At 42.1% G+C, this 26,355-nt stretch overlaps 1 protein-coding gene across 1 annotated transcript in view; it reads left to right on the top strand.

Annotated features, from left to right (window-relative positions):
* Positions 1-26,355, top strand: part of MYO18B (myosin XVIIIB) — a 358,263-nt gene that overhangs the window by 323,194 nt on the left and 8,714 nt on the right. The gene's annotated exons all lie outside the window — the stretch shown is intronic.

Raw genomic sequence — 26,355 nt, 5'->3', positions numbered from 1 at the left:
TTCCAGCCATTAAGTGTCTGAGGCAAGATTCAACCTCAAGTTTTCTTGACTCCAAGATGGATTTTCTAAGTATAGGTTGCTCTGCTGCCCATTGGCACCCACGTACAATGAGTCCTTGAGTTTGAAGCCCAGACTGGAGAGTGGTGGAGGGCCATCCTCCCAACACATCTGTCAGGCAATGAATGAGGATGTCCCAAGGCCTTTTCGCTTCCTCAACAGAATGGCGGCCCTCCCATCCCGGCCTCAGCTAGTTGTCTGGGCGACATTAAAGTGCGCTGATAGCTTTTTAATTTCCTCTGTAATTCGAGAGTGCCAATGAAAATCAATCTTTGAAAAATGGGGGAGACAGCAACGTGTCAACCATGATTCATGAGCCCAGCAAACACGCGTCGAGCTTCATGTAAATACAGTCCTCCCGAGCGTGGGGTGGAGGCGACCTTTGAAAACGGCTTTTTTCCAACTCGATGGAGTGTGTGTTTCTGCTGGCAGGCCCCCAGTCGCTGCCAGGCGGGGCCCAAGTTTTCCTACCCATTAGGTGCTAGTGACTTTTGAAAAATGTTAGCACAACCGATGTGAACGTACAGGTCAGTGCATCTGTGATGGGCTGGCGGGCAGAATTACCCTCCCTCCCCTGAAGGAGATGGGGCTCCGGGCTGTAATTGCAGGTGCAGAGCTCAGGAAAGCCTCAGGAGGGACAAGTGGAGAAGAGAGACAGAGAATTGTGGAGCTGGGGGACAATAAGGATTGTCTGAGCTCTGAAAGCCCTTAGAATAGGGAATGTCAGAGCTGGGAGGGAGCTTAGAACAGGGGATGTCAGAGCTTGGAGAGAGCCTAGAACAAGGAATGTCAGAGCTGGGAAGGAGCTTAGAACAGGGAATGTCAGAGCTGGGAGGGAGCTTAGAACAGGGGGTTTCAGGGCTGGGAGGGAGCTTAGAACAGAGGATGTCAGAGCTGGGAGAGATCCTAGAACAAGGAATGTCAGAGCTAGGAAGGAGCTTAGAACAGGGAATGTCAGAGCTGGGAGGGAGCTTAGAACAGGGGGTTTCAGGGCTGGGAGGGAGCTTAGAACAGAGGATGTCAGAGCTGGGAGAGATCCTAGAACAAGGAATGTCAGAGCTGGGAGGGAGCTTAGAACAGCTTAGAACAGAACTGGGCAGACTTGGAACAGGGAATATAAGACCAAAGGATGTCAGGTTGGGAGGAATCTTAGAAGAGGGAATATTGGAACTTGGAGGGGCCTTAGAACAGGGAATATAAGAATGGGGGGCTTAGAACAGAGACTGTCAGGATTGGAAGGGAGCTTACAACAGGGGATGTGAGAGCACCAACTATCAGAATTGTGGAAGAAATTGTCTTAGAAGTCGTGACCAGGGACTTTAATGTCTTCCTTTTATGTTTCCCTCCCAGGGCTGGTACTCAGCTCAATCCATATACTCTACGCCTTTCCCAGACCTACCTTTCTCCATAGCTGGTTCTTGACTTCATAGATCCAGAGCTCTAGGACATTTAGCATGGAGGTTACATGGAAGTTGCATGGAGGTTACAGTCCAACCCTCTTGTTATAAATTATGAAATGGAGGCCTGGGCAAGGCACGTGGGGAGTAGGGAGACTCGTCTGGGGCCACACAGGTGGCGAGGGAGCATTAGAGTTGGGTCCTCTGACTACCAGCCCCTTCCCTTTTCCACGGCACCATATAGCCTGTCCTCTGTCCTGGTCCCCTAGGCTTACATTTATCATCAATCTGAAACACGGAGTTGAGAAATATAAAAGCTTAAATGGATTCACATGCCTTGCAACCCATTTGCAGCCTGGGTTCCCATCCAGCTGTGGCTTCCACTGTGAACCAGAGGACCATGAATACCTTGTCCTGTTTTTTCGGCCTCCTTCGGGTGTGTTGTCAGAATTAAATGATATAATGGATGAGAAAGCCATTTGGAAACTAAAGTGCTGGAAGATGTGAGTTAGGAGTTGGGATATAAGATGGGCTTCCCATTATTCATACTGACAGATTGGCCGGCCTTGGTCAGACCCCAACTGGAGAGCTGTACTCAGATCTGGGCGCCATGTTTGTAGGACTTTGACACACTGGATGAGGGGGCAGCTGGGATAGTGAAGGGCCCCCTGAGCAGGCCATGTGACAAATAGTTGAAGGAACTGAACAGAGATCTTTATCTTGGAGATGAAAAGGTTTGGGGGAAAAGTGAAGGAGTCAATCATGATTCCCATCTTCCAATACAAGGTGTCCCAAAAGTCTTAGTGCAGCTTTTAAGCTTGAATAGCTTAAGGTTACATGAAGAATTTTGGAACACAGTATCTTAAAGACTGTCATATGTGATAGACATTAAGACTATCCTACTTGGTCTTGGAGGAAAACTGGATCAAAGTCAAGCTTAGACTCTGTAAAAAGAATAAAACAAAAACCTTCCTACTAGAGTCAACCCAAGGTACAGTGGGCTTCAAGAGATAGTAGTCTCCCTCTCACTGCAAAAGCTGGATACCCATTTGTTTGATATGTCATGGAGGACATTCTTGTCCAGGTGTGGGATAGTTTTTGATATCCTTAATACTTTGAAATTCTGTAATTGTCAATGTTTGATTAAAGCAGGGGTTCTCAAACTATGGGCCAGATGCGGCCCGTGAGGACGTTTATGCGGCCCGCCGGGTTATGGCAAATGGGCCGAGGGGCGGAGGCAGAGGGTGAGCTTTTGTTTTTACTCTCGTCTGGCCCTCCCACAGTCTGAGGGACAGTGAACTGGCCCCCCATTTAAAAAGTCTGAGGACCACTGGGTTAAATGATCATATTTTTAGAATGGGAAGGCACCATAAAAGGCATCCACATTAAGACATTGATTTTACAATCGAGTAAACTGAGACTCAGAGGGAAATGTTGATTTGTGTAAAACTACATAGCTAGAGTTATATTGGTTATGTTAGATCAGCTAAGTCCTGTGCACCGTATATTTAAGAAGGAAAGTCATTCAGTTCAACCTTTTCATTTTTACAGAGGAGGAAACTGAGGTCCAGAAAGGTGTTACAGATTTTGAGATGGAATTGAACCCAAGTCCTCTGGCTCCAGAACCAGCACTCTTTCCACAGCATGTTGTTCTCTCCATAAGAACCATTGGGTACCAATGAGAACTAGTGAGAAAGGAAATTGTAATGGCTGATATCCATCTCCCACATTCAATGGGAAGGTGTCTCTCAAGGTACATTAAGGTCCCGGCTCTTGGGAATTTCTAATAAGTTTCTGGGGCTTCTCGATGTGTCCCTACTTGGAGAATAATAGCTTTATTGCCTGTATTTGTTCACCATCTGTCTTCTGGCAGCTCAGAGAGCTTTATATAGATCATTTCCCTTTTCTTTGCCAAGGTAACAGGAGACAGATAGGGCCATTTCTTGATTATCTATGGTCAATCAGTCAAGATAGTGTTAATCAAACAAAGTCATGGAGACACCGAGTGGGGGAGGGACCGCCTTAGGAGTTGTTCTAGGAGGCATAACTAGGGCCTAAAGCCTTGGTAGTCCTCAAATGGCAACTCAGATTTTTCCACTTATTCCCTAATGTAAGAACTGAACCCCCAGACCTGAAAAGGAGGACAAATGAAAGGATGTCTCATTTTTATTGCAGGGGAGAAGACATAAAGATATGATGATGATGCTGATGATGATGATGATATGCACCTAATAAGTGTTTGCCTCAGTTTCCTTATCTGTAAAATGAGAACAATAATAACATTTATCTCACAATATGTGAAGATCAAATGAGATAACATTTGTAAAGTGCTTAGCTTGATTCCTGGCACATAGTAGGTGATATATAAATGTTGACATTTATTAAAAATAGAAGGGCTCATAACAACGGAACTGCTTTTGGTCTGGATGGAACCTGTGAAATGGATAAGATAGAAGGAATTTGATAAGATACAAGGAATCAGAAGGTCCTTCATGGGTGACATTCATATGAACTTGATCAACAACATGGTTCAGAGACTTCAGAAAAATGGATGAATATAAAGCTGATTTGCTCATAGAAACAGAAAGGTTCATGATAATAATATGAGATAATCGTTGCCACTAGAAATTATAAGAGCATCTTATAAGGCACCTGGGTGACATGGTGGATAGAACACAGGGCTTGACATCAGGAAGACTCTTTTTTATGACTTCAAATTTTCTAGATTGCGATCCTGGTAAGTTACTTAATCCTGTTTGCCTCAGTTTCCTCATCTCTAAAATGAGCCGGAGAAATAAATGGCAAGCCATTCCAATATCTCTACTAAGAAAACCCCAAATGCAGTCACAAAGTCACAAAGAAACGGACACAATTCAACAATATCCTCCAGGAGTTTAGATTTACTATTTGATGCAGATTTTGTAAGGAAATATAAGAAAGTGAACAACTATATCACTGAAAGTTGCAAAAATCGAACACTTATTAAAAATATTAAAAGATAAGAAAAAGTGACCAGAATTATGAGGCTGTATTCTAATTCTTATAATTTTTAAATGAATGACAAATCCTCACAGCACAAAAGCAAACTCCGGTGTATCCTTTGAGAAATCAGCAGATACAGCTTCGTATTATTGTAGACAAATTGGTTGCCCACAATTTCCTGCTCACCGCATTGACCCCACACAAATTTTAGAGTATTTCAAAAAGATGTCACCATCCCCTACAGTCCTGACCACTGACCTTTATGGAATGAAAAGTGCCCAAGATGTAAAGACCTAGCTAAAGAAATCAGACCTGTGGGAACAGATTTGAAATATGTGCCATGACTGCAATCCTATTACTAGAATTATCCCAAAGATGCTTTTAATGAATCTGTAGAAGATGAGCTTATATCTTAATTACCAAAAGAAATTGACATTTCATTCAATTACCAAAAAATCATCAATAGAATCTGACCTTTATTCAAAAAAGGAAAAAAAAATCAATAGGACGCTGACCTTTATTCATAAAAGAAAAATGGAACGTCAACTCGTCCTAGGACCAATAGCCTCCAGTGAATATAGAAGAATGGAACAGACGAGATGAATCTAATATACATAGCTCTTTAACGTGCTCTCTCTATAACAGTCTAGTGAAGGAAAGAGCAGAAGGGCTCTTCTTCTTTTTCAAATGAAGAAACAAGTCCTAAATGAGGAAAGGACTTGTCCCACATGACACACGTAGGAAGCCATGGAGCCACAACAATGCCCAAATCTAGCTTCTTTCCACTCAATCATGGCCCAATAACTAGTCAGTGCCTAAAGTGGAACTAGAACCCAGACCTACTGTTCCTAAGTTTCAGAGCTCTAAATTTAAAACCACATTGCCTTTTCCCCATCAATAAGAAACTAGATAGTGTAAGGCAGTGGGGTCCAATTTTTAGCCTTCAAAACTCTTGAGAGCCACCAATCCAAATTAAAATGTAATCGGGAAATGTTTAAGAAAATTAATGAAAATATATACAAGATAGATAATATTAATTTGTGGTTTCCTAAATCAATATACATCTGTCGGAAGGCTGACTATCACTGATATAATGGATAGAGTAGTGAGTTGGAGTCAGGCAAACTGAGTTCAAATTTCGCCGTAGACACTTAGGTGTGTGATTTTGGGCAAGTCATTGCATCCCTATCTGCCTCAGAACTATATTATTATTGTTATTATTTAATCCAACACATATTTATTAAGTACTATTTATTATTTTTTAATTTTTAAATTTTGTTTTTTATTAATTTTTATAATTATAACATTGTCTTTGACATTACATATGCATAGGTAAATTTTTTTTTACAACATTATCCCTTGTACTCCCTTCTGTTCCGAGTTTTTCCCCTCCTTCCCTCCACCTCCTCCCCTAGACGGCAGGCATTCCCATATATATTAAATATGTTATAGTATATCCTAGGTACAATATATATGTGCAGAACAGAATTTTTTTGTTGTTGCTGCAAAGGAAGAATTGGATTCAGAAGGTAAAATTAATCTGGGAAGAAAAAGAAACAAAACAAAACAAAACAAAAAAACCAAACAAACAAAAAAACAATGCTCACTGTTTACACTCATTTCCCAGTGTTCCTTTTCTGGATATAGCTGATTCTGTCCATCATTGATCAATTGGAATTGGATTAGATCTTCTCTATGATGAAGATATCCACTTCCATCAGAATACATCTTCATACAGCATTGAAATGTACAGCAATCTTGTGGTTCTGTTCTTTTCACTCAGCATCAGTTGATGTAAGTCTCTCCAGGCCTCTCTGTATTCCTCCAGTTGGTCATTTCTTACAGAACAATAATATTCCATAACATTCATATACCATAATTTACCTGACCATTCGATGGACAATCAAAATCATTCATCTTCCAGTTTCTAGCCACTATGAAAAGGGCTGCTACAAGCATTTTGGCATATACAGGTCCCTTTCCCTTCAGAATTATATTATTGATTATATTATGTATATAAATATATATTTGAGTAATTATATAAATATATTTATGTTATATTTAATTATAAAATGAGGAAAATAATAGAACCTACCTTCTAGGATTTTTGTCAGGATCAAAAGAGATACTATTTATAAGGTTTTGTTGTTGTTTAGTCATTTCAGAAATGTTCCACTCTTCATTGACCCCATTTGGGGTTTTCTTGATAAAGACACTGGAGTGGTTTTCGCCATTTTTCCTTTTGCAGCTCATTTTGTAGAGGATTGGAACTCTGGAGAAGTATACTTGAAACAAGGTGTTAACTCAGTGGAATTGATGAGATGATGGTTCTCTAGTTCACATATACTTAGTACTTAGCATGGTGATGTCATGGTTCTCTAGTTCACACATGCTCAGTATGCTGTAATGATATAATTATATTGAGGTATATAAGGACCGAGAAGGACTGGAAATGAGACATCCCATCTTTGACCAGCCTCGTGGTGGCTGTCCCACTTTCATCACTTCTCCACTAAGACCAAGGACTTAGGCTGATCCCAAGGTCCTCCAGAAAGCTATCCCGAACATTAAACATTTTAAAGATAAGGAACTGAAGCAAACAGGGTAAATGACTTGTCCAGAGTCACACAGCTAGTAAGTGTCTGAAATCAAATTTGAACTTAGGAAGATTACCCAAGCTGCCCCTTCAGTGCTGCTGATAGCTATAAAAGACGACATGTATACTTTGGGAATATTATTATCTTCAAGAAATATTTAGATAAATTCTTAAAAGATGTGTTTATAGTAAGTTCTTAATCAGACAAAGGAGTTGAGGAATATCCCCAGCTTTTGAGATGGATGTTACAGATAGCCAGTCATTCCAACAATTCATACAGAACCACAGAAGCAATCGATAAACATTTATTAAGCACCTATTATAATGCTAGGTGCTGTACTAAGAATCCGTAGGCACCTCCGGTGGCCATTGAGTCCAACCCAAATCTGATCCAGGAGTATTGGAGAACTGTGGGCATTCATCCTACAATGGGGAAGGATTGATCACCTCCGGGGACAACCTACTCTATTTGTGAACTGCTTGAATCCTTAAAATAGGTCAAGTTAAATGCCGAATGTTAAATCAAAATTTGGTTTTCATTTGTTGTTCCTAGCTATACTCTTTAGAGTCAAGCAGAGCAAGTCTGTTCCCTTTATTGATAGCAGCCCTTCAAATAATGGAACATAGCCATTATGTTCTTCCTGGGCCTTTTCTTCATTAAGTTGGATATCCCCAGTTTCTCCAAACAAACTTTTCATACTATCATAATGAGACCCTCAGTTTCCCTTCTGAATTCCTTCTCTAGCTTGTCAACTCCTCCGTCAAATGCATTGTTTAAAACCTTGCACCATGTAGGGACAATCAAACCAGTTCAAGGCACAGTGACCTCTCAGTTTCCTAGGCCTGGAGCCTGACTCTTTCCTAATTCAGCCTAAAAAGGCTGTAACTCTTTTGATTTTCATGACCCCTTGATTCCTCCAAATTAGAACTAGGAATCCCAGGTTAGGAGGCCTGCTGGATCCTTAAATATAGTGATTGATCTCCACTCAAGGAAACTTACAATGGGATAGACATAAGAGGGGCCAGAGAAAGAAGAGAGCCTGAGATCCATCAAGAATTCCCTCAAAATCTTCCCCTCTCTGAACTCCTGGAGCCTTTCAACTATATCAGTTTTCAAGCCTCCTTGTTTACAACCCATAGCATCGACTCTAATTTTATCCAAATTTCCTGGCAAATCTTTCTTTTCCCCATGGATTGGACAGTCAGGGTCATTGGTTCCAGTCTTTCTTGTTCACAAGGAGGCAAAAAGTATGGCCTCCCTGTATATATTTATGTACACCTGTACTTTTGTATTCTTCATGCGTCTTAGCAGGAGTCACTCATAGTATGGAGGAATGAGAAGATGGCTAGTTTTGAAAGGCTGGGAAGCGTGCATTTCAAAGCCCAGCTTTGCTGCTTTTTACAACAAATCATTTTATTCCACTGGAATTTTTTTCCCTGTAAAATGGGTGCAACTTTAGGCTTGAATTTCATCCTTTCCAAGGCCCTTCTAACTCTAATTCTGTTACCTTTAACATTAGCCATTTATGATTCCTTGTATGAATAAATTAATTCAATTCAACACAATAAACAGTTATGAAAAGTTTATCATGTATAAAACCCTATGCTAAATACTAGGGATTTAAATCAAATGTGATAATATACGTAGTGCTTTGTAAACGTTAAAACCTAAATCAGTGTTTTCTATTATTATTAGCTATTTTTAAAAATACCTCCCCCAAAACCCTGATTTCATTAATGAAGGGAACTCCCCATAGAGAAGCATCTATGTAGGTGCCAGTCCAAAGGAACCTCTTAATGGTTAGGGGATTTATTCCCAGAAAGGGTGTGTCAAGGGCATGACTTATACCAGTTCTTCCTGATTCTGAGGTCTTCTGTGTATCCACTCTGTCATAATTCCTCTATGGTACTGAGAATAGAAGAACAAAGCAAAATCAATCCCTGTCTTCGAGAAATATTCACTCAGAGAAAAATGAACCTTTCCATGGGAAATGTCAAGGGTCAGACAGAGAGGATGAATCAGTTAACTAGCATTTATTAAGCACTTACTGTGTGCCAGGCATTGTACTAGGCTCTGGGGCTGGGAAGAACTGGGAAAGCAGTTTGAAGGTTGGAGCAGAGCCTTCGGGAAGCCAGGAGGCAGAAGGGAGGAGGCAAAGTCAAAGAAAATGCCCAGTGCCAAGAGATGGCTCAGCTTGTGTCTTTTTTTTTTTCTTGGAGACTTTGGATGTAGGAGATTTGACTTTGTTATTTCTTCTGAATGCGTGTTTTGATCTTCCTTGTCACCATAATATCTTTCAATAGTCAGAATCTTTTTTGGTTGTCTTCTCATTTCCCCAGTCTATTACTTGCTTTTTAGCTCTTTTTTGAAGTACAGCTCTCTTTCCAGGGTGGAGGGTGCACTGTCCCAAGCTATAGGGATTTCGTGCAGCTATTTTCAGAGCTTCTAGGGATTGGACCACAAGCCCTGGAGCTGTTAGCAGTGGAACCGGTGTTTACCCTGCATGCAGCATAGCCCCAGAACCATACCCAGACCGGATTCTGCCCAGGGTCCAATCTGTGAATCAGAGGCAGTCCTGGTAGCTTCCAGACTTTTCAGCCCAGAGACACCAGAGGACCTGGAAGGTCAGCAGAAAAGATCTGTGGAATCAGGGGGAGAGCCTTATGCACAATCCCAAGGCAGTTCCAGCCCCTGTCCCCCCACTCCCCACAACTTTAGATGGACCCCAGGATCAGTGAAGTGGGACTTCTAATCAGCATCAGTGCTAGAGTCTTCTGACCCAGGAGACTAATCTAGTCCTGGCCCCTCATTTTACAGATGAGGAAACTAAGGGTCACAAAAGTGAGGAACTTGTCCAAAGTCACACAGGAAATAAGAAGCAGACCCATGATTTTTATCAATATCTTTGGATCCCAGATGGGTCCTTCAGTCAGCAGAGCCATGGTTCCGTCCCAGATTTCTGCTGCTAAATCCAAGGAGGCTGGATTGGACTCGGTGCTGGTGCTGGTGGTGTGGATGGGCTGGAGTTGGGGGAGAGGGTGGGATGAGAGCTCTGGATATCTGGGGCTTACTGCATCTCTTGGGAGAAGTATACAGGGTAGTCTTTGGGCATGTGTACAGCTCCAGCCTTGAGTAGGGCCCTGAGAACCACTACAGCTATTCAGATGTCTCCTTGTGTGGGTGAAAGCCGGAGCCTCTGGACATAGGGAGGGAAGTGCAGTGGGGGAGGAAAGGGAGCTCTGGGTGGGAATTCTGGACAGATAGGACTTTGTAGTTGCTTATCACCAAGCTGTGGGTGCCTCTCATCTTCTTCCTTATCTTTCCTCATCTGTAAAATGGCATCATAGTCATCATCATAACCAGGTTCCTTATCTCTCAGTACTTTAGTGAACAAGCATTTAATGAGATGCCATAGGGAAATGGCCTTGCAGACTCAGACCTTTGAGGGCTCCATGGATGTCAACTGGTAGTCTGCCCTTCCTCCCATTGGAGGATGCTGGTCCTCCAAGGGGGAGACCCAGGGTTCTGTGGCTGGTTGGAAGGGCTCATAGGAGCCCGCTCTGGGGTTGGCCACTGCCTACAGCAGGTGCTACAGAAAGCTGAGCTAACCACACCCATTTCCAGAATTCCTAGTACTGACATTTTCCCACTGGGCTTTATATCCCTTCATCATAGCAACATTTGGAGTCTTCATTAAGAAGCACAGGTGTGCCGGGCTTTAAGCAAAGCTCTTCTACTTTTGGGTTATCTCTAGAGTGATAGAAATCATTTTCCTCTTCCTCTTGTCTTTTCTTTCTCTGCCCTCCATTCCTTGCCCTTTCCATCTCCCTTCTTCCCACTCTTTCTCTTCTCTTTCTTCCTTTTCCCTACCTTACTCTCTACTTCCATTTTCACTCATCTCTCTTTTCTCTTCTTCCTTCACTTTTCCTCTCGCCATACATTCCTCTACTCTCTCTCATTTCTTTTCCCCCTCTTTTCTATTTTTTCTTCCCTTCCCTTCTTCTTTTTCCTTCTGTTCCTCCTTTCCCCTGATCTCTCACTAACTTCTCTCTCTTTCTTTATGTTCCTCCTCCTCTATTTTTCATTCTTTCTCTTTCCATGCCTCTTTCTCTTCATTTTTTCCTTTTCTTTTTCTTTCCTCTCTCTTCCTCCTTTGTCCTTTTTTCATTCTTCTTCTTTATATGCTTTCTCTTGCCATTCTTTCTGCTCTCTTTTTTCTTCCTTCCTTTTGCCCTCTACTTCCCATTTCTCCCTCTTTTCTTCCCTATTTCCCCTTCCTTCTGTTTCCTGCCCTTTCTTTTCCTTCTTTCCTTTATCTCCTTCTCTATCCTTTCCTCTGTCTCTCCTTCACTCTTTCTTTTCTTCCTACCCTCTTTGCTTTTTTCTTTTCATCTTTCCATTCTTTCTTTTCTACTCCCTTCTGTCTGCCTCCATTCATGTCCTTTGTCCATTTCTCTCTCTCTTCCCTCCTTCCCTTCTTTTTCTTCATTCTTTTTCTTCATCCTTTCTCAATTTTCCCTGTAATGCATCTTTACTTGCATTTTGGTATAAAAGCAAGCCAGGCATAACAGAAGGGGTGGAACCAGGTTTCCCTGCCTCCCTGTGTCTTGCTGGCTTGCCTCATTATGCTCCCCTTTCTCGGAGGGGCCTGCCTCTCCCACAGGGCACAGATTAGGAGGCTATCCCTTTCAGCTTTCCCTCAGCACCTGTGGGTTAGATACCTAGCGCGCTCCCTCTACCCCAAGGCCACATCCAAGCCCTGGAAGCTGCAGAAGTGTCTGTAGACAGGCTTTAATATGCCTCCTCCTTACTTTGTGGCAGTAGCCCCAGGAGGCCCAGGGGACTGACTTTGAGTCAGGCTCATTATATTCTTATTCCAGGCCAGGCCCTGCTGCATTCCCATTCTCAAGCGCTCTCCCCCTGCCTCCCCCAGCTTTTTTTTTTTTGCCTGAGGCTGCGCTGCCAAACCAGGGGGGGAGGGCCGCCCCCACAAATCTCCTTTGTTTCCACTTCAAAGCCTTAGAAAGTAGATACCCTCCAGGATGGTTCTGTAGCCCTTTCCCTCCCTCCTTCCCTTCTTTCTGTTCTTTCTTTCCTTCCCCCACCATCACAGAGACGTTGCCTTTCGGTGGGGGCAGCTGTAAGCATACACTCCCCCCCCCCATCTAAGCACCTTGTGAGCATTTTGTGTTAGGGATATATGCCCAAGTCAAGTGCCACGTTAGAATGTCAGCTCCTTGAAGGCAGGAGCTATTTCCTTTTTGTCTTTGTGTATCCCTCAGAAAAAAAACAAGACTCATTGGTTAATTGATGTTGATCAAATGATGATTACAAATCTTTTACAGATAAGGAAACTGAGGCCCAGACAGAGGAATTGGCCTTCACCTACTCAATGTCTTTCCTCCTTCCCCTCCTTCTTTTCTTCCTTTGGAAAGAGGGTAGGAAAGGAGTATTTATTAAGCTTCTGCTTTAAGTCAGACACTGTGTGGAGCTCTGTACAAATATTACTTCATTTAATGCTCATAATGACATATCCTATTTATAGGCACATTTTACAGATGAGAAAACTGATGTTAAGTGACTTGCCCAGGATCACACAATCAGGAAATGTCTGAGGATGAATTAAACTCAGATCTTCCCAACTCCAGCCTGGTTCCACCCACTACATCTATTTCTTTTTTCCTCCCTACATCCTTACTCTCTTTTATCATTTCCCTTCCCTCTCTCCCTTTCTCCTTCCTTCCCTCTCTCCCTTTCTCCTTCCTTCCCTCCCTTTCTTTCTCCCCTACTTCCCTCCTTCCTTCCTTCCTTCCTTCCTTTCTTCCTTCCTTCCTTTCTCCTTTCCTCTCTTCCTTCCTTCCTTCCTTCCTTCCTTCCTTCCTTCCTTCCTTCCTTCCTTCCTTCCTTCCTTCCTTCCTTCCTTCCTTCCTTCCTCCCTCCCTCCCTTTCTTCCTTCCTTCCTTCCTTCCTTCCTTCCTTCCTTCCTTCCTTCCTTCCTTCCTTCCTTCCTTCCTTCCTTCCTTCCTTCCTTCCTTCCTTCCTTCCTTCCTTCCTTTCTTTTTTCCTCCCTTCCTTCTCTCTTTTCTTCCCTACCTCCTTCCCTTTCTCTCTCTCTTCTTTCTGTCATCACTCCCTCTTCCTCTCACTCCCTCTCATGAAGTCATTGGCCTTTGGGAGAGGAGGGGTTGAAGGTCAGAACCCTGATGCATCCACTTAAATCAGAGGCAGATGGCTGCTGTCAGCAGCCCAGCAGGTATATGAATATAAATTATGTGCCCAGGACACATTTGTAACATCATCTTCTTTTCAGGACTTCAGCGGAACACAAATGACTTTTGTCAGCTTGGTGGCAGCCCACTGCCCCTGGCAGCTCCAAGCTGTTTATTAAAAAGGGGTAGAGAAGCCATCTGGACATATTATAGAAAAAATCACACACACACACACACACACACACACACACACACACACACACACACTGTTGCTGAGAATTGGTTAATCAAGTGATCATCAGGCAAATTTGATTCAGAGATAGAACTCTCACAGAAGCTGAGCTCCATATGCCAACATGATGGGGCATGTTTCCATAACTCTCCCCAGCCTTTCTGGGCTACTCTCGAGTAGATCCTAACAACCATCAAGCCCTTTTCTTGAGTTACTTCCAAGCAGTTTGGCCAGCACCCCATCTCCTAGCTCTTTGGGGTACGCTATCTGGCTAAGGAACCCACACTTTTCTGGTGCTCAGGCCTGGCTGAAATGCCTTATTCTTCTTAATCTACGGTCCTAGATTTCTTCCTCTCAGATCTGTTCCATTGTCTCTTACCGGCTGGCACACAGCTTCTTCTCTTCAGAAGGCACCACATCTCTCAGCTCCTTCTCCAAGACGGGCTGCTCTTTCTCTCAGGCTCTGCTGCCCAGGGCTGCAGGAGAGATTGGCATTTTCTTTGCCCCCTTCTGACCTTCCTTCTGCCACCACCATTCGGCAGCCACTTCTCTTTCAAGTTCACTCCTTACGGCCCTTGGCTTCAGTACCACTTTCTTCCTTTGCTGCCTCAGTCCCTGCTCTCTTTTAACATCCTACTCCTCAATTTCTTCATTCTTCCCAGGAGTCATGGACTTCCATCTCTTATCTCAACCACATACAGGAGTTGTCAACCCTTAAATTCCTCACGTCATACTCCTTCTACCTGGTTCAGATTTGACCCAGAATCCCAAAGATTACCTGCTTGGATGACTTTTCTTGGCTTGTTTTAGGCAGAAATCGGAGACAAGGGAAGAGAGAGTGCTTTGTAATGGGAAAAAAAATCCCTAGACATGGAGTCAGCATGTCCAGATTGGCTCCCAAGTCTAATGTTTAGTCATCGTTCGGTGGGGGCCAGTCACACTGATATCCTTGAATATCCCAGGCAAATCCTCCCTTCTCCAGAATCCTTTATTGATCTGCTTTCATTATGGCACCTTCTATAATTGTGGATTATTTCCAGTTTATCCTGTCTAGAAATGGTCTGTCCATTGTTCGCATGTTCTCTTGTATAGGACTATGAGCGCCATAAGAGCAGAGAGTGTCTGTTACCTTGCTTTGTATCCCAAGTGAGGTACGGTGTCTGAATATTTATTAACTGACTGACTTCTTACCTTTCAGGGTTCTTGACTTGAAAGCATATTAGAAATCTAGCAATTTTATGCTTTCAAGTGTCAAGTCCAATTTCTAGGAGTGTCCTAGAGGTCTCAGTTGGATCCCTTTGAGCTTCCCACTGCGATATCCTATACTTTGTTTAAATATAAAATGTTTGTTTTTAATTATATTATTATGTTATGTTATATCATTATATCTTAATTATTGGTATCAATAATGATGGGACAGAACTTGTCTGAGTAAGGACTTTGATTTTCAGGTAAATCTGTATTGTCTTAAGAGGCAAAAAATGACCAAAGGGGAAAGAGAGATTCTTCAATGGAGGCTAAAAAGATTAATAAAGTCTGGTAATAAGCTTAACTCCCCACTTTTTCTGAGTAGCTCCTTCCATCTGCTTCTTCCTAGATGACCTTGAAGAATTTATGACCCCTCAGACTTAGGGCTATTTTCATAGAACAGTCAATTAGGCAATGATTCTGGAGGGAGAGACTTGCAGAGATTAGTAACTAACACTATGCTGTCATCAGGGTCAAGGGCTATAGGGTGACTGACTGAGATGTGAGCCAGGAACGTTCTCCCAATGGAAATATATAGACTAGTTTGTAGGGTGGCCATTAGTCAAATACTCTGGGGTTGAGGGATTCTATTTCTGGGAGGAAGAGGTTCAATTAATTATGTGCTTTTGGCCAGCTTGCCATCAGACTATCCCCTTGGGTATGGATTACTATTAATTCTTCTTTTCAAATCAGTTAGGAGCCAGTGCTCTGGGAATCATTGAAGCATTGTTTGATTAGAGCATTTGGAAGCTGTAAGCAACACTTACTCAAAGGCAGAGAAGAGGGAAGAGAGGAGGGAGAAAAAGATACAAGGAAAAAGAGGAGAGAGAGCATGAGATAAAAAGGGGAAATGAGAGGAGAAGGAAAGAAAGGGAGTAGAGAGAGGAGAGAGAGAGAAAGAGAGGGGGGAGAAACAGAGATAGAGATACAGATAGAGAGGAAAGTAAGAAGAGAGAGAGAAACAGAGAGAAAGAAACAGAGAAAAAGAGGAGAGAAAAAACAGAGAGAAACAGAGAGAGAGGAGAGGAGTGGAGAGAAGAGGAGAGAGAGAGAGAGAGAGACAGAGAGAGAGAGAGAGACAGAGAGAGACAGAGAGACAGAGAGACAGACAGAGAGAGAGAGGAGAGAGAGAGGGGAAAGGGAGAGACAGACAGACAAAGAGAAAGAGAGTGGAGAGACAGACAGACAGACAGAGAGACAGAGACAGAGACGTAGACAGAGAGACAGAGAGAGAGAGAGGCAGACCGACAAAGAGAAAGAGAGGGGAGAGACAGAGAGAGACAGAGAGAGAGAGAGAGAGAGAGAGAGAGAGAGAGAGAGAGAGACAGAGACAGAGACAGAGACAGAGAGACAGAGATACAAATAGAGAGACACAGAGAGAGAGACAGAGACACAGAGAGAGAGAGAGACAGAGAGAGACAGAGAGAGAGAGAGGGAGAGAGAGAGAGAGAGAGAGAGAGAGAGAGAGAGAGAGAGAGAGAGAGAGAGAGAGAGAGAGAGAGAATGACTAGATAATGGATAGAATATGGGGGAAATTTTTACCTGAAATAAAACCATGAAAATTAATATAAAATGTTTCCTTTATAATGAAACATAATCCAAGAACATTGAGCCACACAATTATTTCTTAAAAGAGAACAGTAACTAATTTTCTCATTTGAACTGAGTGGGGCTTACTTTGACATGAGGCCCCATGGACTTCCTAGCTCCTTGCAGAGAGAGAAAAAAAAAAGCATATTATTTATTTCACTTCCACACTTGATAGAAAGTAGCCTCCTGTCTACCTCTTCCCACAGAGAAGTGAAAGACCCTCTCTACAGTTGCTTCCTTTGAAAGAGATAAGACAGTTCAGGAATTCCCTGGCTTAATCCAATAGAAAGAAAGGGCAAAGAGGAGGAGGGATGGGGACAGAGCACAGCCTCTGTTTCTTTGATTGCCCCAAAAGAGAACAAAGAAGAAAGAAAGACTTCAGAAAAACCTCATCTTGAACCCCTGTTATTTCGTCAAATCAAATTTGTCCCCTGTTCTTAATCACATTAGAGCTTGCTGGGATGCAAAGCTGCTCTTCCTCTAATGGCAAGACCACACCTGACCCCCTTTCCAAGCTCTGCAAATTCTGCAGGTTGATGGAGGTGATGTTCTTGGACCAAGGAAGTCAAATTTAAATTGAGGGCACCATGTTTCATTAATGGACAGAGAGTCACCCTTAGATCTGATCCACATGACTCACTTTGGACCAATTATGATTCATAATAAAAAAGTCGTCCTCTCAATCCGTGAGCCACTGGGAGCTACTTCTTCCTAAGGCTTTATTGTCATGAAGGGAACAAGAGAAGAGCAGGTTAATGGATACTCTTCAAGACCTACTCAAGATAACCTGGTGTCCATGTTTAGCTAGGATATCTCCAAGAGCGCTTTACAGTCTCTCAACAATAATATTAGCATTGGTAAGTCACTGGAAACCCATTTTCAGACTCACCACATCATAATTACTTAGGCAAATAAGTACCACTAACACTTTAGCAGGCAAGTCTTTAATAGAATTTAGACCAGACCCATGTGAAACTCCCTTAGGAGCTCCATACCCAAATTGAGAGTTCAAAGAAGGTTGAAAAATTAGATCTAAGAGGAAATATTAAAGGTAAAAACATTTCATCTTGGAGAAAAGCAAACTAAGCGATAATTCAATGACATTTTCCATTTCATAGAGATGATACACAGTAGGAGTGAGTTTCCTGTCACTAGAGGCCTTCAAATGAAAGTTAAATGTCTACTTAGTGAGCATATTCGCAGAGTGACCTTGGAAGTCGCCATAAAATTCTAAGATATTCGCTACACATGTCACCACAGACTAGAATCATGGGATATCAGAGTAGAAAGAGATCTTACTTATCCAGTGTAACTTGGACTCAAAACAAAAGTCCCCTTTCTCTAATAAACCCTGAAAAGTGATCACGCAGCCTCCAGATGAAGAGGATTAGTGGTCAGAACTCACGACTTCCCAAAGCATTACCAAAGCCTGTTCCATTTGTAGAAACTCTCACTGTTTTTTCTAAATCTTTCCCTAAATTGAACAGAAATTTGCTTCCTTGTACCTTCTAACCATTAGTCCTAATTGTCTCCTAAAACCAATCAACCTAAGAGTTCTTTTGAGTATTTTGAGCAACATTTTTTTGTCCCTCCTAAGTCTCTTTTCTGATCAAAATATTAAGAGTTCCATCAGCTGATCTTTGATGAATAACATGATTTCAAGACCTGTCTAACATGTTGGCCCATGGCCCTCTAGGCACTCTGGCTAATTGAGTGAATAAAAATGAATAAAATTAAGCACTTATTCGGAGCTAAGAGCTGAGGATTCAGAAAGCCAGAGACAACTTGTGCTTTTAAGGAGCTCATATTCTTTTTTTTTTTTTTTTTTTTTGACTGGGTTAAATGACTTGCCCAGGGTCATACAGCCAGGAAGTGTTAAGTGTCTGAGCTTAGATTTCAACACAGGTCCTCCTGATTTCAGGGCTTGTGCTCTATCCACTGCGCCACCTAGCTGACCCCAAGGAGCTCATATTCTAATGAGGAGGAAAACATGAATAGAAATTTGAAACTACAAGTCAGATAGAAAGGTCCAATATCCTTAAAGGGCTGCAGCAAAGCAGATGGTCCTGTCTTCTCTTTAATATTACCACTGACAAAATCATATAAATTTCTTTTATTGATCAGGTGATAGTATCAAGGTCTTTTAGGTGGAAGACTTCCTTTTTGGGGTCTTCTAGAGTTGTGGCTGCTGAGCAAGAAATGGGCTGCAGCACCATCAGTTCTGATATCTGATCGATAAGTGATTCCCTGAACAGTACACACAGGCTGGAAGGAAGAGTGGGTCATTGCTCTTCCACGATCTCTTGAGTATGTTTTCTCCTGACAGTGCTCATTGATCAATGGTCCATGTTGATGAAACAGAAATGATGGGCCCTTCTTCACGGGGACTGGTTACTTCCCTGGATGATGTTGGTGGTAGCTGGACTGAAAAAGGAGCTGGTGGTCTAGGTGGTGCTACTGATGCTATGACTCTTGGGCTAACCTGCCTGAATGTAAAAGTTCATTAGTGGTAACAGAGACGATAAACCCTTTTCCCACAAGGGTTGCTTCTATGGATCATGTTAAGCCCTTTCCTAAAATGTGATCCTTAATTAAGAACTTGATCCTGTAATGCGACTTGATGAAGCCAGAGGACAACAGGGCTACTTTCTAAAGAGAGGGCAGTAACTAATTTTCTCACCCTTGCCCTAGACAGTGGGCTTCTTTATACATAGATTAAGAGCATATTTATGGGGGCAGCTAGGGGGTGCAGTGGATAGAGCACCAGCCTTGAATTCAGGAGGACCAGAGTTCAAATCTGGTCTCAGACACTTAACACTTCCTAGCTGTGTGACCCTGGGCAAGTCACTTAACCCCAGCCTCAAAAACAAAATCAAAAACAAAACAAACAAACAAAAAAAAGCATATTTACATCTTTAAGAATTGTCAAAAAGAATTACATGAGCTAGCATTTTCACTCTTTCTGCTTGCCTTTTATTTTCTCCCAGTTTTTTCTTTCTTGATCTGATTTTTCTTGTGCAGCAATTTAACTATATAAATATATACACATATATTGGATTGTTAACATATATTTTAACATGTTTAACGTATATTGAACTATCTGCCATCTAGGGAAAGGAGGAGAACACAAGGTTTTGCAAGGGTTAATGTTGAAAAATGACCTATGCATATGTTTTGTAAATAAAAAACTTTAATAAAAAAACAAACAAAAAACAAACAAACAAACAAAAAGAATAACACGAACTCTTCTAAAACAGGTGGACACATCCCTAAGATGCCAGGCCACAAGGGGATTATTGAGACATAACAAGCCTTTTCTTATCTGAAACATGCAGAATCCCCCATGATTCACCAGAAAGGCCTAAGTTTGCTCTGGGGCCATCTGACCTTGGCTTTTAGGTCCATTGCTCCTGTTCAGATCAGAAAAAATCCCTCTTGTGTTAGCATTCCCAGACATATACCCCAAACCATCCCACTTGACCATTGCCATATTTACCAAGGACTACAGGACCTTAATAAGGTTTGAGAAAAACCATAAATCTGGGTTTTGACTCTCCTAATAATCCAATACACACTGTCCACTGCAGTCTCATCACGGTCCTCTCCCCCAGGGTCCTCTTCTGACTCTGAGATTCAATAGCTTATTCTAGTGCTCTTTGTCTCATGTGCTGCCAGAAATTCTCCCCAGTTCTCCAAATTCTACTCGATTTAACAAGCATTTATTTATAAAACATTTATTTACTCATTCTTCAAGGCCCATCAGGGCAAACAGGAGTATGCAGAATGTATGAGTCGGGGATGTTTAGCCTAGGGAAGATTCACAGTGGAAATAGGCTGTAATCATTGTTTTCATTGATTGAAGGACTGTCTCAAGGCAAAAAGGATTGGACTTGTTTTGCTTGGCTCATGATGACAAAACTAGGAGCAATGGGTGGGAGAGGGACCGAACTTCGCAGGATTGAGAGAAGGATAATTGTGCTGGGTCCTGGTCAGAACCATTTAGAGAGTTCTAAGGTGTCCCGGGTACCATATGTGGAGAAGGAATTTTTATAAATTGGTGAATGTCCGGAGGAGAGCAGGGAATACCCTTCAGCTCATGCCCTATGGGGATCCATTCATGAATTAGGAAATATGGAGAAGAGAAAATTGGAGTGACATGATCATTGTCATCAATACTTAGGATTGTTCTAGTCAGAAGAGAACCTAGAGGCTACTTCATTTAATTCCCTCTTATTTTAAGATGAGGAAGCTGAAGTCCAGAGGAGTAAAGTAACTTCCCTAAAATCACACAGAAAGTACAAAGCAAATTTGAGATTTGAACTCAGGCCCTGTGCTTGAAGGTTAGTGTTATTTCTACTAGGCTGTCCACATGACAGAGGATTTAAACTTGTTCTGTTTATCCCCAGTGAGCCTCAAGTTAGATAAAAATGGTATCTATGTGGCATCGTAGTGCATAGAGCACATAGCTCCTGGAGTTGGGAATACTCATCTTCGTGAGTTCAAATCCAGTTTCAGACATTTATTCACACTGTGATCCTAGGCAAGTCACTTCACCTTATTTACCTCAGTTTCCTCATCTATATATAAAATGAGCTGTTGAAGGAAATGGCAAACCACTCTAATATCTTTGCCAAGAAAATCCCCAATGGGGTCACAAAGAGTTGGAATCGACTGAAGTGACTTAACAACAACATACTATATATCTCCATATGTATGTCTATCTATATTTATAGCTACTTGTTTACCTATACCTATTTCTGTATCTATCTCTCTAGAGAATAGATATAAATAATATCAGAGAAGAAGGTACTAGCAGCTTGAGGTACCAGGAAAGATCTCCTGACCTCTAAAGGAAATCAAACATTTAGGAAGGAGGGTATCCCATGCGGGAGAGCCAGTGCAAAGGAACAGAGATGTGTATGTAAGGAACATCAAAGAGGCCTGTTTAGATTTACTATAAAAAGTCTAGAGGGCAGTAAATGGAAGAAGACCTTCAGTATTTCAGTGCCCTAAAGAAGTCTTGTTAAACCCCCTTTAATTATAACTCTCTCTCTCTCTCTCTCTGTCTCTCTCTCTCTCTCTCTCTCTGTCTCTCTCTGTCTCTCTCTCTCTGTCTCTCTCTGTCTCTCTCTGTCTCTCTCTCTCTGTCTCTCTCTCTCTCTCTCTCTCTCTCTCTTGTCTGTCTCTCTCTGTCTCTCTCTGTCTCTCTGTCTCTCTCTCTCTCTATATATATATATATAAAACTCTCTCTCTCTCTGTATATATATATATATATATACATATATATATCTTTAATTATAACTCTATAATTATAGAGTTATATATTTATAACCTTGATTTAGAGCAGTACATATATCCCTTTAGTATCAGGAAAGGTCAGAAGTAATTCACCCTATTTTGCCTTGGACAATTATTATGATTGAACTCAGAATGACCATGACAAATTCCACCATTTACCTAGCCAAGGTACCATCTAATAGGATCAAGACTACGAGCTTTGTGAGGTGAGAATCATCTTTGATCACTGGACTCCATCTAGTTCCTTCCCCACTTTTCCTTCATGTCCTGTAGCCCTGGAAATCAAGGATCCGGCTTATGGGAAGGGTTTGTGTGATGACCGTAATGATCAGCAATGGAAGAATTCAAGGCAGCAAGTCCAGAGGACTGTCACAAGTATTTAGAAAGTCATAACTTTTAATGAAGACTCATTTTATTTAACATTTATTTAACTCATTTAACATGATTTATCCTAATTCCTTCCCTGACTCCCACTTTCCCTTCATTTCAGAATTCTGGGATTTTTTTTTTTTCCCTATAGCAGGGGTTCTCAAACTATGGCCCACGGGCCAGATGCGGCCGCTGAGGACGTTTATGCGGCCTGCCGGGTTATGGCAAATGGGCTGAGGGGCGGAGACAGAGTGTGAGTTTTTGTTTTTACTATAGTCCGGCCTCCCACAGTCTGAGGGACAGGGAACTGGGCCATATTTAAAAAGTTTGAGGACCACTGCCCTATAGGATTACCTTGATGTAAAAATAAGATAAAATATGAGATCTACAAGCCAATGAATTTAACTTTAATTTCTAACAAAATTTAGAGCATATTTATAAAGAGATGGTGACTAAACAAATAGAAAAAGAAGCAGTGGTCATGCTCACCAAGAATGACCTTATTGAGAACTCAATATACAAGACTAACTATATTTCCATTTTTAGGTTAGTATCATTAGCTGATAATTAGAAGACCTTGGTTTTAGAAAAATATATGTAGTCTCTCATATTATTTATTCCCATAGAAAAGATTAAGAGATGTGGGGCTGAGTATAATTGTTGCTATTCACATGTTTCAGTAATGTCCACTTCTCATGACCTCGCTTTGGGATTTTCTTGACAAAGATACTGGAGTGGTTTGCTCTTCCCTCTCTCAAGCTCATTTTCTGATTGAGGAACTCAAGTAAACAGGATTAAGTGACTTACCCAGGGTAACACAGCTAATAAGGCTAGATTTCCAGTAGTCCTCAAACTTTTTAAACAGGCGGCCAGTTCACTGTCCCTCAGACTGTTGGAAGCCAGACTATAGTAAGAACAAAAGCTCACACTCTGTCTTCGCCCCTCAGCCCATTTGCCATAACCCGGCGGGCCACATAAATGTCCTCAGTGGGCCGCATCTGGCCTACGGACCATAGTTGGAGAACCCCTGATTTTAAACCCTTAAAGATGAGTCTGGCCCAGTCCAAGCCCAGTCCCAAGCTCTATCCACTGCACCACTTAGTAAAATTACAACTACTCAACCCTGATTGATTGAACCCAAAGTTTGATGTTTATTTGAAAGGTCTCCATTGGAGTGTTCCAGGAATCTGCTCTGGGCTCTCTTCTATTTTATATTTTTATAAATGATTTGGATAAAGGCACAGATGGAAACGTTCCTATATTTACAGATGACATCAGGATGAGAGAAATCACTAACATAGTAGTTGATAAGAGTCATGATCCAAATGCATCTAGACTAGCAAGAGCATTGGGTTGAATAAAATAGGATGAAATTCAATAGAGATAAATGCCAATCTCACACATGGGACAATCAGCAGGAACAATCAGCATCAGCACAAGATGGGAATGACAGGGTGAGTTAAGTAGCTTATTTAAAAATGATCTGGGGATCCTAGTGGACTGTAATTTCAAGATAAGACAGCAGGCAATGTCAGCAGCCAGAAAAGCAAATGTGATCATGGGCTGTAGTGAGACTTTCCAAGAATAAGGGGATGATAGTCTCACTGTGCTCTGACCTTCTCATACCCCATCTGGAGCCTTCTGTACTGTATGTTAAGAAGAAAATTTTGCTAAAATCTGTGTATTCAGAAACCGGTGACCAAAATGGGAAAGGGCTTTATGTTCATGATAAATAAAGAACTGGACACTGAGAAGTGAGATTCTGGCGACTGTCACGTGGTTCCACAACATGTTGGTTGGCCCCAGAGGGCAGAACTAAGAGTGGTAAGAAGTTGTTGCAAAGGGGAAAATGTAAGAGGAGACAATGTCTCCTTGCAATTAGAGCCGTCCCGTGTGATCGACTGTGTTAAGAAATGGTGGGTCAAACCCATTAGTGCTCTGCTTGCCCACTTGTCAGGTTCTCATAGTGAAGGTTCTTAAAATGCTCAGTTATGAGTTGGACTCAATGGCTGCTGAGGTGGTCTTCCAGCCCTGGGATTCAGCAGGTCTGCTGTGCTGGGTTGCTTTCCATCGGCCTTGCCCCTCATCCTTCTCCATGAATTTCACGTGTCATGGAAACCGACTCCCTAGGCTAACACATCATCAGCCTAAGGGCTAGATTTGGCCTCGGGGGAGTCCCCCTTTAGTTTCCTAGTTATGTTAAGCAAACCATCTTCCCTTCTTTTCTCTCATACTCCATTTCTTCATTGGTAAAATGAGGAAATTCCCAGTGACTCTTAAAAACTTATCTCACCGGGTTATTATAAAGAATATTCCCTTAAAACAGCATAGAAATGTAAATTATTATCACGGTAATAGAACACTGGAGCTGGAAGCAAACTTGGAGATCTTTTAGCCTATTAGAAGAAAGTTAAGACTTGGAGACAAATAACCTGTCCAAGTTCCCACAATGATGTAGTGATAGGGTCAGGACATCAGCTCTCCTGCATCCAACAGTTTGGAGGTCAGGTGGTGAGTTAAGCCCTGGGGACACAAAGAAAGGCAAAAAAAAAAACCCAAAATATCATCAAGATTCTTAAGAAATTCAAAGTTTAATGGGCAGATATCATTTAACAACAATGATGATATGTACTTAGAAGATATGTACAGGAAAAATTCGAGTTTATCTCAGTTGGAGGACATCAGGAGAAAAGGGAATATGTTAGCTAAAACCTGTAGGAAGTAAAAAAAAGAAAAAAAGAAAAAACAAAATAAAACAAAACAAACAAACAAACAAAAAACCCAAGGAGTTGAAGATGACAAGGGAGGATTCTATGCATAGGGCTGGTCACTGAATATACATGCAGTCAAAGATTAAAAAATAAAAATGATGTATATGAGACATGGCTAAGAGATTGTATAGGGGAAAGAGCCCTGACTTGGGAGTCAGAAGACATGGCTGTGTTTCACTCCTACCTCAGTCTTTCTACCTGCGTGACTAGCCAAGATACTCAGGCTCTCTGTCCCTCAGTTTCCTTACTCCCACAATTGAGACGGTCATATTGGCTGATCTCGGGTATCCCTCCCGGCTCTAGATCTATGAACCTAGAATTGTCCTAAGGCCTCAAACTGCTCCAGAGATGTCCAGGCATTGCCCAAGAAGGCCCTGTCACCTGTAATTTCTGATTCCTTGCATCACTATTGAAAGCTTTTGGGATGAAGTAATTCTGTGCTGCTCTTGGTTCTATTTGCTCTTCAGGCAAGAGAAAAAAGAGGAAAAGGAGGAGGAAAGGAATGAGGAGAAAAAGAATTAAAAAAAGAGAGGGAGAGGAGAAAAAGAAAAGATAAGAGAGTTAGAATGAAACAGAAGAAGAAATAAAGAAGAAATAGAATGTATGTGTGTGAGAGAGAGAGAGAGAGGAAGAGAGAGAGAGAGAGACAGAGACAGAGAGGGACAGAGAGAGAGAGAGAGAGAGAGAGAGAGAGAGAGAGAGAGAGAGAGAGAGAGAGAGACAGAGAGAGACAGAGAGAGAGAGGAAGAGAGAGAGAGAGAGAGAGAGAGAGAGAGACAGAGAGACAGAGAGAGAGACAGAGACAGAGACAGAGAGAGACAGAGAGAGAGAGGAAGAGAGAGAGACAGAGAGACAGAGAGAGAGAGAGACAGAGACAGAGACAGAGACAGACAGAGACACACACACACACAGAGAGAGAGAGAGAGAGAGAGAGAGAGAGAGAGAGAGAGAGAGAGAGACAGAGAGAGACAGAGAGAGAGACAGAGAGAGAGAGAGAGAGAGAGAGAGAGAGAGAGAGAGAGAGAGAGAGAGAGAGAGAGAGAGAGAGAGAGAGAGAGAGACAGAGACAGAGAGAGACAGAGAGAGGAGAGGAGGAAGAGAGAGAGAGAGACAGAGACAGAGAGAGAGAGACAGAGACAGAGACAGAGACAGAGAGAGACAGAGAGGAGACAGAGAGAGAGAGAGAGAGAGAGAGAGAAGAGAGAGAGAGAGAGAGAGAGAGAGGGAGGAGATGGAGGGAGGAAGAGGAAGTGGGAGGCACCAAAAATAATTTACATCTTTGTTTTAGGATAGTGACAGGGTTCCAGCTTTCCACTGGGTGGATGGTTTGTATCGAAGGGCACCGTTACTGGTTTTTCTAGCAGTCACACAGCCAGAAAAGGAGGCAAGATTAGCCCCTCATTCTCACTAGGCCTCAGGAGGGGAGGCCAGGTGCTCATGGCAACGGAGCAGGGGGGCCCACAGGATTTGGTCATGGCATTTAATATCATCATAGGCTGTTTCTAAACTGCACTAAGGATGCTATTGGGGAAGGAGTGGAAGTAGATTTTTGTTTGTTCAGGGGAAGGTTAATGGACTCCATTCTCTCCCTTGTCAAAACCATAA

Source organism: Sminthopsis crassicaudata, chromosome 1, assembly GCF_048593235.1.
Source record: "Sminthopsis crassicaudata isolate SCR6 chromosome 1, ASM4859323v1, whole genome shotgun sequence".
In the NCBI taxonomy this organism is placed as follows: domain Eukaryota; kingdom Metazoa; phylum Chordata; class Mammalia; order Dasyuromorphia; family Dasyuridae; genus Sminthopsis; species Sminthopsis crassicaudata.
This window is presented reverse-complemented; position numbering and strand designations above follow the sequence as displayed.